The following is a 12,685-nucleotide window of genomic DNA, read 5'->3' on the forward strand; positions in this document are numbered from 1 at the left end:
TAGTTCATTTCCTAAATGCAGCTCCAGTTTTAAGTTACCCGCTTAGTTTTAAACTTCAAACAGACGACAGGACATTTTTAGCAGGGATATACGTCTAATTAGTAACAGGGCTACCCCATCCAAAAGCATATTACACAAGAGGAGTGCTTTTGATCTCAGAGTGCTTGACTTATATATTTTATCACATAATTATTAAAGGAATAGACTCTGAAATGGCATATTCATTGAAAATCTGTTCCACAAAGGCCAGAAACTGATGCTTGTTATAACCTGTACAGTTGGTGTGCTCTTGAAGACAGGTTCAATCATTATGACTACTGCTGTTACATAATACACTTTAAATATATATGGGAAGCACAACCCATCTATAGATTTATATGATCAACCTTTACCATTTTCTAAGAAAAGAAAGATTTTTTCCACGGGAAATTTAGAAATCTGATGTTATGTGTTTTCTTTCCTTTTTCAAAAACAGAAGGTGGCCACTAATTTCATGTTTGTCTTATTTGACTGCTTAGTTTCTCAAAACTATTTCTCAAAGACCTGGCTTTTGAAACATGGTTTGGCGTCTTGTTCCAGACACTCCACCATGTTTTGTACCTACTGTGTAATAAATGCCTTCTATTCACAGGCTTTTGTGCACTTCATTGTTGACTGCGTCTGTGTCCTTGCGTTTTTGCTTTGCTGATGAGCATACATTTATCAATTGCATAGATTTTAGGTACATTTCGGAATTTTGAGTACTCATATAAATTTCTTTCGGAATCTGCTGCTCAAGTCTAAAGATGTTCAGTTCCCTTAACCTATCTGTGGCACTCCCTTTCTATCTGGAGTTATTCTGCTGTCATACAATACAAAGAAACATGACTAATTCTTTAATCTTAATGTTACATGCTACTTGTAACGTGAAACTGTAATTTTGCTCAAACTGAATGTTGAAAATAGAACATCAAGTTGGTAGAATAACTGTCCTTATAATATTGTTATTTAACCAGATGCCACAGTGCAACTACATGCATTACAGATTCACAATATATTTCAAAGACTTGGCCACTCTGCCTCCCGGGGAAACAATTCTTTGTTTTTCATAGTTGTTGTCATTGCTTTGAACATACAGAATACCACCTTTCAAAAAGCTGTCAAAAAAAAACAGCAAAAAAAAAATACGAATTGTGTAAAAAAAATCTGAAACAATAGAAGAAGGCCATTTCACTTTTAATCCAAGACAGTACCATCACACTGCAAGAATGTAGCGTTGGATTTTGAAGAAAAAAAAAACCTGATCTATTTTCTTTCTTTCTCAAATGACATTTGGAACAAAGAGAACAGTTGTTTGAAGCAGTGCTGCACCATTCAGCCCTGATTGACGGGCTCCAATATTCCGCCCACGCTGGGTGGGGTCCCCCTTAGACTGAGTCATCAACGCACATGACTTCCTAGAGATAGGATTTCCTTTCAGGGAGATACAGGTGAAAGTTTTTACTGTGGGTCTGCCTGTCTGGCTTTACATTACCCGCAGTCTGTTTCAACTCCAAGATAGGGAGTGGGTGGGCAGCCTTTGTTTTGACTTGGTCTCTGGGCAACCAGCCAGACCAAATACAGCTTTTATAGTTTAGTTTCCAGCCCCCTCCTTTATCATTAAAGACCTTTAGACCTTGCAGTTTCACATGGCTCTTTCTGTTAAAATCCTGGTGAAATTTTCATGACATTTTTGAATCAGATTGATGTTCATAAAGCGGGAAATGTCTATCTCACTCTTCAAACAACGTGCCTGATCTTATTGTTATCGTACATTTTCAGTTCTAGATTAATACATATATGATGCCGTTTCCTGTTAAACTGTTATCATTTACCTGGAAATGGTGACCACAACTCCAACTTGTTAATAATCTATCTTTAAAATATTTACAGGTGGAAGCAAAAGCAAAACAGATCTAGAAGGGATTTGCAAAGTTTTTTTTTACTGGAGTTTAAATGTATTAAGGTGCCAATTCAGGAACTCCTGTCGCTAAAAATGTAAGCATTTCTAACTGGTGATTATGTAGACTTGGAAAAAAATCAAGTAGCAGACCGGCTCTGGAGAATTGTGTTAGAAACAAGATAATTATTTGTCTAAGTGCCCTTTTTGAGGGCTGTGGGGATCTCAGAGAGTTCAGAGAGCAGTGCAGTCCACACATAGTTTCAGGTTTGGGCTGTATAATTCGGCTACTGTGACTTGGATTCCCCACCTAGCTTCACCGTTGGTTGACTGGCACAGGGGCTGGGCAAGGCCTTGTAGCGCTCTTAATAAGAGATGCATCACTGCTGCATTTTAACGCTGGCTCTCCTGTAGACACTGTGGTGCAATGGGCGATGGCTCTGATAGCGCTCGTGTTACGCCCAGGTGAGTCCCAGCTCTCAGCCCTCGGTCTCCTAGGAAACCTGTCACTTTTGCACGAGGAGCTCAAACCTGCCCGGTGCTGCACGTACCAGATTCGGCAGGCCATCCTAGTCACATGCTGCTTGTTAACCTTGGTTAGCACTGCATTTAAGCCCCACAGCACCACTGCACAGGGCTCGTATAGTGAGCTGCTGTCGGCCATGCTGTGTGCTGGCCTGAGAGTTCTGTTTTCCTGTCCCGGCCTGATTCCTGTCTTGTTCTGCTGCTGGTAGTCTCGTTCCCTATTGCCTCAGTCTGCAGTCACCTTACCAGCATGGCTCTGGCTGCGTCTGTCTGTTCTCCCTGTGTAGCTCCGGAGCCTTCACCCGATCCTCGCCTGAGAGGCTTTGGGTGTTTCCGTCAGGCCACATCTCTGCAGTTTGTAATTCGTTTTCCACCTCTACAATAAACCAGCCTGTATCACGCATATGGATCCCTTTATTCCTTACCACACTGCAGGCTGTTTGTCACCTTTCTATGGCAAAACAGCACGTTCTGGCAAACTCAGTTCCAATTCCTTCCATACTAGGACAAGAGTGGTAGTGGTCAAAACATCTGAAAATATAAATAATCAACATCCATATTTACAGCTAACTGTTCTGTGAAAGAAATGCTGACAAACTATGCTTTTTATTAGGCCTTTTCTAGATATTTTATTTGCCCATATGTTATGTGTGTGTGTACACATCTGGCACCTTCATGTTGTTTTTCAGTGTACTGTACATAAGTGCTGAATCTAATAAGGAAATATAAAACATCATGTCAATTACTCTCAGAAAATGCACCATTATTCAAATTTCCTCCTTGAAGAGATGCATAAAAGACTTAAATCATCAAATCTTATTTGTACGCTTTTAATATTTTGTGGTGCCTTGACTCTTACAGTATGGTCACCTTCAGAAATAATAACTTGTTTATTTAATGGTGCAAATCATCTGAGTGTGCTGACTGTCGTGCATTTATGTGTACAAGCCAAATGTTGATTTTTTTAGAAAGGACTACAATTCACTACATCCTGAACCATTTTTACAATGCACTCTCAACCACATTGACCTCATGAAGCCTCAGAAAATAAAACAATGTGCAAGAATAAAGACAGGATTGTACGTGATAAATTTACTTTGTGAGAAAAGCATCAAGAATTCTTCAAAATTAACTGGTTTTGGAGTCCTCATTTTCTGACATTTTTTTCCCTTCCTCACTTAATATGAGAATCTTGTTCCTTTTCACGGTTTAAGCTACATAGCTTCTAGTCCCTTGGTTGCTATTATCAGTCAGTCAGCTTCCTGATTAAACCTGTTTTCAGAATAATCTCTCAGTCCGGGTTCAGTCAGTCCTCTTTGTGCAAGAGTTGAGAATGTGCACAACAAATAATATTAAAACAAAACCCAGAATCTCCTAGAACCTTTTTGACAATGATCCTTTTTACTTTCTCTGTGTATACAGCACTAGTGCCTGTGTGAAAGCGTGGCCGCTATTTTACGATGAATGGCAGCATAGCTTCAAAGATATAAAACTACTGCAAACTGTGTGTTGTGTAAATAAGTTCATATACATGTATATGTGTAAAGGCACATATTTTTCCAACCTGTGCTGAAGTTGATAGACTGAAAGTACCAGTCTGGTCTCTGTGGGTTAAAAAGAGCGATATGGTGACTTAAATTGAAATAAAACATTAATGCCAAAGTTGGCAGTGCTGCGTTTGAACAAATACTGCTATGAATCACCAAAAGTCTTTTTTTTTTCTTTTGTGTAGCCAGGATGGAAGCGTGGAGCAATGAGGCATCAGTAAGTGCTGATTTGAATGATGTGATATTTCTCTGAAGTGTTACCTGGCAACATAAATAAATAAATGCTGATATGCTAACAATAGTGAGTTTTTTTCCACGTTCAGGGTGGTGGTCCCATTAAAACCTTTCAACAAAACCTCCTGTTAAGACAGCAGATGCTAAAGTTTCAAGCCCTTAAATTCCATATCTCATTAGAGGTAGTTGTTTTGCACTTTCTGGGAGACGTTTAAAGGAATATTTAGTGTGGAATGGTAAGAACACAACCATCCAATATATTTCTAATTTTTTTGTGTAACCCATTGATTGAAATAACTGACTGTGCTCGTATTTTACAAGCCCACAGATCAATTTAACTGTATATTTAAAAAATAAATATAGAAAACGTTTTTTCCAGCTTACCACCTTTGATTGATCGTTCCACTTCCTTTTAACACATAGGCTATGTTAATGAAATTGCTCAAGAAAGAGAATATTTATTTATTTGCATTCTATGTTTCTTAGATGTTACATATTATTTTGTCTTTTTTCAAAGGGCGTTTTGAAAGAACATTGCTCCTTCTATCAGTTTCCTCCTTTAAATAATTTGACACACTCACCTACTAACCTTCAAAAGCAGTAGGAGTGGTGATTTTTTCAAATCTTTTGTTGGCTTCTGAGGCAGTAGTCCTCCCCAGTCAAAAAATAAACTGTGCTGTTGTCGCGGATCTGCCCTAATTTCACAAACCTCCCTCCTGGGCAGCTGTTCAAGAACTACCGTAGCAGAAATTCTTTGGAAAATAAGAACAAGTTGGTTTGTGGATTGTAAAGATTCTTTATAAAAAAAGAACAGGGAGATTTTTTGGCAATCGAGTGAGTCTCCTGCCCATTTAATAGTTCTCAACCACCAACACGCAATGTGAAAGCTGGGTATTTCATGGCTTCTGCTAGCTTCTTAATGGGAAGCTGTTCTATTTGGAGTGAAGGAAAGAGCAGCTGTTGGGCCTCATCAAATGAGATGCAAAACACAAAGGTTTAGACATGTTCACATATGTATGTAGACAAGCACAAGTGACCATCATTGTAATAGACTTGTCTGCAATGTCAATCCTTGAGGTACACCTTAGAAGGAAATTCTGTTATTATTTCAGTTATGTGGCAAATGTGTGCTGTTTTAAATGGATATTCCAAACACAAATAGAACTGTGTTTTTTTTAAGCTCCAACCTACTGCATGACATCTGGAGCAAACCAGAGCAAAAAACAGAAGTCTAAACTCTTTCTGGTCTTATTTAAGGAAAAGGCAGTGCTTCCCCTCCTCTTTGACTCTGGTCTGGGTGTGGTTTTGAGAGACAAAGTTCTGTGAATGATGTGTGTGTCTTTAATTCAGTGCCTGACTTAGGAGAAAGAAGGGACAGATGTGTTTCAGAGAGAGAGAACTTGAGTTTACTCTGAAGCATAGAAACTACATGCAAACGTATCTTTCGTTTTCTTCTAACAGCCTTTGCAGGATATTGTGGGTTCTTGTACAGTGCGGTTTACAAAATGTTCCTGTTTCCAATGAATCCTGAGTGAAAACCATCTTTTTGAGTAAGTAAGAATATTTCCAATTTTATCTTCTTACAAATAATTATTTCATCATTATCGCAAGGAATAATGCCATCAAAATATGTATATGTAATAAAAAGTGGTATGCTCTAGGAGTGATAAAACAGGGTGACTTCACTTAAGAGGTTTAAGATTCTGCTGGTGATAAGACTATGAATTTCGCATGCCTAAAGGTTTTCCTGCAGCATTTACTCTTACTGTCTTCTGTTTAATGTTTCTCAGAGAAAGAGAGATTTTAACAGGGAATGAAGGGGAAAAGAACTATAAACGTGGATAACCATTACCATCTGAAAGTTAGCTATACTTTTACTTTTACTTTCTTAATTTTTAAGTGCAACTAGAATAGTGCGACCCATCAATCAGATGGAATAAACATGCTGGTTTATCCTTTCAAAGTATTAATTCATAGATGACTTCTCCCTGCATTGAGAGACAGAGTCAAGAATGTTTAGCTTGATTTAAGGATGTGAGAAATGAGGACTAAATTAAAGACTTGCATTGATGCTCTGTGATCGTTTTTATTTTACGGGGTTGCACGGCCTCCATAATTAAAGATGAGATATCTGGTGTCTCTCATAATAAACTTTGTAAAGCTCCTAAGTTTTTTCCTAAGTTCAGTGAGGCACTATACATGTTTTATTTTCCTTTGATGATCTTAAATTATATGAAATACTTCTGAGTATAGGTTTCTAGTTTGCGCAGGAAAAGACTATTGAAAAGGCGCCTGTGTTCTCCATAGAAGTACGATTTCCATATATAGCGAAAGAAAAAAGTTATAGTTAATTTAACATTAAGAAGCCAGACATGACCCAAAGTCTGAATAATAGCACTAGAGATTATATGAAATGTTTTATGAATTATGGTTACGTCTCAGACAGAACAATTTTCTAATCAGAATGTCTGAGAACTCCAAGTTCTGGCACGTGAATATTATCCTTAGAATCTGCTCATTACATTTCTGGCAGTTTCTCTGACTGATGATTTCAACTCTGTGATGGGGAAAGGTCATGCTATCCATCTCCTGCCTTTATTTCCTTTATTGTGCTTGTCTTAGCAATGAAAACTCAATAAGAGAAAATCCATAGAGATTGTAGCATAGTATCATATGGAAAAACATGAACAGCCTATTTATTTGTTTAAAACTAATTTTTAATGAACTGTTGGATGTGGTTACCAAGTTAATCATGCGTGACAATATTTCATGCAACAGTCACACATTCCGAGAATCCATATCACGCATTTTTAAGTTCCCCCATGACTGTTTTCCAAAAATGGTTGAAGAAGAAAATACAGTTTGCTGCTGTTTGTCCTGTCTCACCATTGTTTACTGCACAACAAAGGTGGAATAAATACAATAATCTCTTGTGAGTGGGGCAGTGAACGGAATTTGATTTTAAAAAAAGATACACCACTTTCATTAAAGAAGACTTAAAGCTTTTTGGTGTTTCAGAAACTGAAAAAATGAGTGATTCTGCAACTTGAAAAGAAAACCACACCTGGGCAAATTTTTAAGATCGCGTGCATGCAGTGGTAGAAGCATTTGTTTTGATATATATCACTAGAAGCTAGATGTTATTTTTGTTTCTTTTTTCATTATTATTATTATTATTATTAAACTACTGCATTCAAAAGGGTATTTTGAAATTAATATTCAAGCCACAAAATTAAAAAATGTATTCAGCAACCACTTGACAATATCTAGGAACGTATGTGGCAAAGAAAAAATAACATTTTTAAATATTTAAAAAAAAAAAACTCTTGGCCATACAGTGCCAGACATGTCCTATGCAAGCACCGGGGGTGACCTCTGTTTCCCACCTGACATCATTTTTATGATTGCAGCAATACTGTGGCTTTCTTCGAGGCCTCCTCAGTTGGTTTTAACTGAGAGCTATAGTAGAGAATATAGGTCATGTTACATGTAGTTAAAGAGAACTGTGTGTTTAAATGACAAAGCTTCTGACCCACAAAGTTTGGAAATAACTGCGCTTAAGACTTGAAAGATGTAATCTATATGAAATAGATATATATTGGAAATACCATGGAGTCCAATAAAATGCATTATAAGCAAAATTAAGTTGATTAATTATTAAAAATGCTAACTTTTATATTTAAAATAGAAGGCTGTGAAGGACAGTTCACAAGTACTACACAAGGCGCACAATCTGAAAAAATCAAGTCTGTTTAGAATAAAACGATTGGCCCTAAAGACATTTATACAGAAACCGGGCCTTTTCCAAGCCCGCCAAATGTTTCTGTACAGTTGAAAAGAGTAGGATAAAATTGCACATATTGGTTATGTGAGACAGCTAAGCAAGGGAGTGTAGTTTAGATTTACGTGCTCACATTCCACATTAGGTTACTTCTGTTAGCTTTACTGTTTGAGACAGCACCTTGCTGAATTCTCAGACCCTGCTTGTAAATACCAGTCTGAGAGCAAACAAGTGCCTTTTTCCTTAGGCATGTGCTTTGAGTCAAGTTAAATTAGTTGTGAGCTGTTCACACTTATTTGGGAAGTCAAATGCTTAGTATCTTAATAGGGGGAAAAAATGGGGCTGCTTTTTGTTACCTTTCAGTTTCAAAAGCAAATAATAAACAGAACCCCGTTTAAAACAATTCAATCAGCATGAAAAATGTAAAATCTCCGAAGAACATACGATTTAGGAAGTCAATGTTTTTCTAAAAGACATCGATTTTCGTTCTAAACCGAGTAATATTAGATTTCTAGTAACCAAAGCATTAAATAAAATCCCCAGACAGCGCTCTTCCCATTGAAATATTTTAGCTTTTTTTCTCAAATTGTATTCCTAATTATGTGTGCTAAAAGCTTCCCCTTTTTAAAGTTTTTTTTTTATTCCTAGAACAATTTAGGAAAATTAGAAAGAGGGCCAAAAATTACAAATGCAACAATACATTTATATTTGAAGTGATTATTTAAAACAAAGTATAAGCTGCACATGCATTATTTTGTATTGAGTAAGGAGTAATTTCTCAGTTATATTATATGCATTTAACATATTTTTAAAAAATATTTCTCATTATAATTGCTTAGGATTTTATCTAAAGGCTAACAGTATGACTGTACACTTCTACTTAGAAGTACAAATAAGTGTAAAGGAAAAACAAACCATTCCCCGTTAAAAATATATATATATATTCCGTATTGTTTGAACTGTATTACTGAATGACTTTGCAGTTGAAAATACTGTTCAAAATAAAAATCAATATAAATATGTACCCCTCTCCCTACAATGTAATTGTTTGAATTCTGTGTTGAGCCAATTCATTTCAAAGTAGAATTGCACTTCACCGGGTGTTTGATTTTAAGTTTACCATTACGGTCTGGAGTACATAATTATGAAACAAGAACTTGTTGTAGCCAAAGCTAAACAAGTGGGATAGTTCTGAACAGATATATTCAGGACAATGTTTTAGAGGACATTTGTGTAATAACAAGGAAAGCATATTTATGGGTCATATTATTTAGATTTCGTAATTGGCTACAAAGAAATTACATCATTTAATGATTGAAATTAATTAAATTAAATCAAGTCACTCCCAGACTAGGTTGATTAGTCTTATTTTATAATATGTCATTATACTGAAGAATGGTGAATTGTTTCATGATCAAGGTTTTTTTTAATTAAGCCATACTACATTAGGCTTGTGTCATGGTAATGGAATAAAATATTTTGAGTGAATTGAAACTGTGCACTAGTTAAAAAATGAGTACAAAATTAGTACAAAAAGTAACACAGGAAGAGCTTATACCAGTACTTAAAATGTCGGAATGTGACATCAGTTGAATGAGAGTACTGACCGCTTGTGTTTTAAATATCATCCGAAATTATTATCTATTTAAAAACTAACTTGGGTGATTAATGCCAACCTTGTGAAGAGCTCTCATCTTTTTTGTTGTTGTTTTTTTTATCTTATAATTGCTCCAAATCAATTTCAAAGGAAAGCCATTGTGCATAAAAAACCTTTCTTGTTTGAAATGATATGGGTACACTCAGCTCCTTTGTTATGACAAGAGACCCAATTTTCACTCTCCTTTGGAATTTGTATTTTTTCAAACAACCCAGTTTTCAACCATTTCTTTATTTTACACATTGAATACAAAACAAGATCTTCCGATTCAGAAGTATGTTAACCATTCCACCAAATTATCAGTGTTCAGAATGTTTCACATTCTGCGTGGTCTCATATGTAATACCCTCTCTTCTTTTGTACCTCATACACAGCTGTTCAATGTCCATGTAAAATTATATTTGTAATCTCTAAAATATTTAGATAGAATAATTGTACTCTCATTGAGCCTGAATGCATAATAATAAAGCCCTCAATTACATCTGAACACTACAGGATTAAATGGAATATATTGTGTGGAACGGCTCTAACTACCTGGTTTTCTCTGGTTCTCTATCATGTTCTGATAGCACAGCAACACGTCAACAAAGACACTAATGTTAAGTGCATTGGTTAATTTTAATTTCTCGCAGGAGAGTATTCTAATTCTATCTACGTAATAAATAGATTATATTTATTTTGAAAACAATAAATTAGTAGATAATGTGATAAATCTTAATATAGTCCAAAAGTTCTTTGTTGACCAATGGGAGTCACATATCCTAAATGTATGTTGTTTTAGGGTCAGTGATGAGGATAGTGGAGAATTAGGCCATAATTTGAAAACAGTATACTCCATTCAGTAGATAGGTTTATGGAGGTGTATCCAGTGTACATTTTCACTTAGTAGCTGAAATGTAAAGTTTTTTTTCAGGCCTTTAGAATATTTTTATTAATGAAAATAGATTAAAAATAATATATAATTATAATAAGGAAAAGAAGAACTATATAGAGCATAATATAATTTCTGCAGAGATCAGAATAATAAGGTGCCGCTAGTCTCTAGTTTCTAGTCTTCACCATGAAACAACTTTAACTAATGTGGTACAAACTCTACACTACATTATGATAAAAGATCAAATACTGCAGAAATGAAGTATTAATACAACTATCTATATCTCAGTCATATTCTTGATTGCTGTTTTGACTTTTCGAACATCTGTTAGATGGGATTTAATTTTAAATATTATCCACAATTTATACAATGTAAATAGAGTTGTGCGGAAGTTTTCAAAAGCACTCACTTTCAGCTTGAACTTAATATATCTTATTAAATATTTTACCCTAACACAAATAATATTGTCTAAGGTATTGGGCATACATGGAGCTATAACAGATGCATTATTCATTGAATACAGAATTTGAAGGTAACAAAAGTGATCCATTAATTTATCTTTGATTCCTTAGGAAAACAAGGAAGTGCAGAGTAAGAAAAGGATACTTTAAACCTCCATTTATTCTGTAAGAATAATACTCCCGTATGTGTCTAGATGTAATTATTCTGTGTAATGTCTAAATTGTGTTACACTGATGTATTTGTGAGTGCTTTTTCTCCATAGCTGCAAGCTTATGATGGGAAAACAATACAACCAGCCTGTTACTGTATCCTGGAAAAATACACTCAAATCATAACAAGCATAAATGATGCACAAAATTCTTCCTTCTCAATGAAACCTTAAGCAAAACACTATGGTAGAGAGCAGAAGTCTATTTGGCTGTGAGTATTTGTTACTGTGGGTCTTATTCACGAAGCACTTAGGAGGGTTGCTTCCTCAAAATGGAACGTTTGGCAAAAGGCAGTATTTTTTAAACAAACTCATGGAAATGGAAAGAAAGGCGTCTTTGAACTGCTAAACTTAATGAAGGCGAAAGAGTAAACCAGTTCAGAATTAATAAGAACATGTGCAGACATACATTATATTTTTTCTATAGCAGTAAAACATTATTCCACAATCACAGAAGAATGATTTAATAGCTTTGGATATAATTATTGGATCAATTTAATGAATTGTAAAAGATCCAAGAATATACTTCTCAGATACTAAAAGGCTATGTGAAATATTTCTTTTTGCTTTTTAGTATTGTTTTCTTTATGCATTTTATTGTTAATGGATACCTACTGACTTTGGAAATGTAGAATTAATATAGACTTGTTTTGATTAGGACTTTTTATGTCTGCTCAACCAGACTATGAAGAGATTTTTAGATTAGGGTTGCACTGTGTTGTAGGGAAAAATATGAATTTCTTATTTTCTCACCATTTTGTCAGGGAAAAGACTGAGTTATTTTCTAAGAAAAATGTTTGTGAGTGACAGTTAAAGGTTTATCAACATTAACATAACCACTGGGCAGGGTTGTTGTTTTAGCAACTTCAGGTGTGTCATTTTACTAGCAGAAAGCAATTAACCTTGTTTTCTTTGGAGCCCAAATCACTCTTACTCATTAATGTCAGAACTCACCCACCTCACAGTTTTGTAAATTGTGTTCCAAAACGGATTTAATTCAACATTAAAGATTAAATCAAGACGTCAACCCACCTACTATTCGCAAAAGACAATAGTTCATGGCGGTAATCCACTAAACACAAGCAGCAAGCCTCAAGCAAACAAAAACCACTGTCAAGTAATGGTTTTGTAATTTGAGATTGGCAGGTGAGCCGACATTTTGATTCAGTTGGGGCCTAAGACTCTAGGTGATAATACCCACAGTTCTTGTGTGGCACTGTTAAAAGTACAGCCATTTTTAAAGGTAAACAAATCTAAGCGTTGTTACTGGTAGGTCAGGTAGTGCTGGATGGAAAATTATCTGACATTTTTCCCTCTGGGTCAGAAAATAGGTGTCAGAGTTCTTTTGGATACAGTCTTTTCTTTTCTACACTATAAATATCCAATGACACCCTTTCATAAAAAATAGGAGCAAGATGAGAGTGACAGACAGGGCCCGGCAAGTCTGAAGTTTGGCTCTGACACAAGTTTCAGCATCTG

General features: G+C 35.5%; 1 protein-coding gene across 2 annotated transcripts in view; it reads left to right on the forward strand.

The window, feature by feature from the left end:
* Positions 1 to 5,515: 5,515 nt before the first annotated feature.
* Positions 5,516 to 12,685, forward strand: part of kif2c (kinesin family member 2C) — a 60,004-nt gene continuing 52,834 nt past the window's right edge. For both annotated transcript variants that reach the window (XM_088598110.1, XM_088598111.1), the window contains exon 1: positions 5,516 to 5,774. The gene's annotated coding sequence lies outside the window, so the exon portion shown is untranslated. The remainder of the gene's footprint in view (positions 5,775 to 12,685) is intronic.

Source organism: Lepisosteus platostomus, chromosome 11 (assembly GCF_059453375.1).
Source record: "Lepisosteus platostomus isolate fLepPlt1 chromosome 11, fLepPlt1.hap1, whole genome shotgun sequence".
NCBI lineage: Eukaryota > Metazoa > Chordata > Actinopteri > Semionotiformes > Lepisosteidae > Lepisosteus > Lepisosteus platostomus.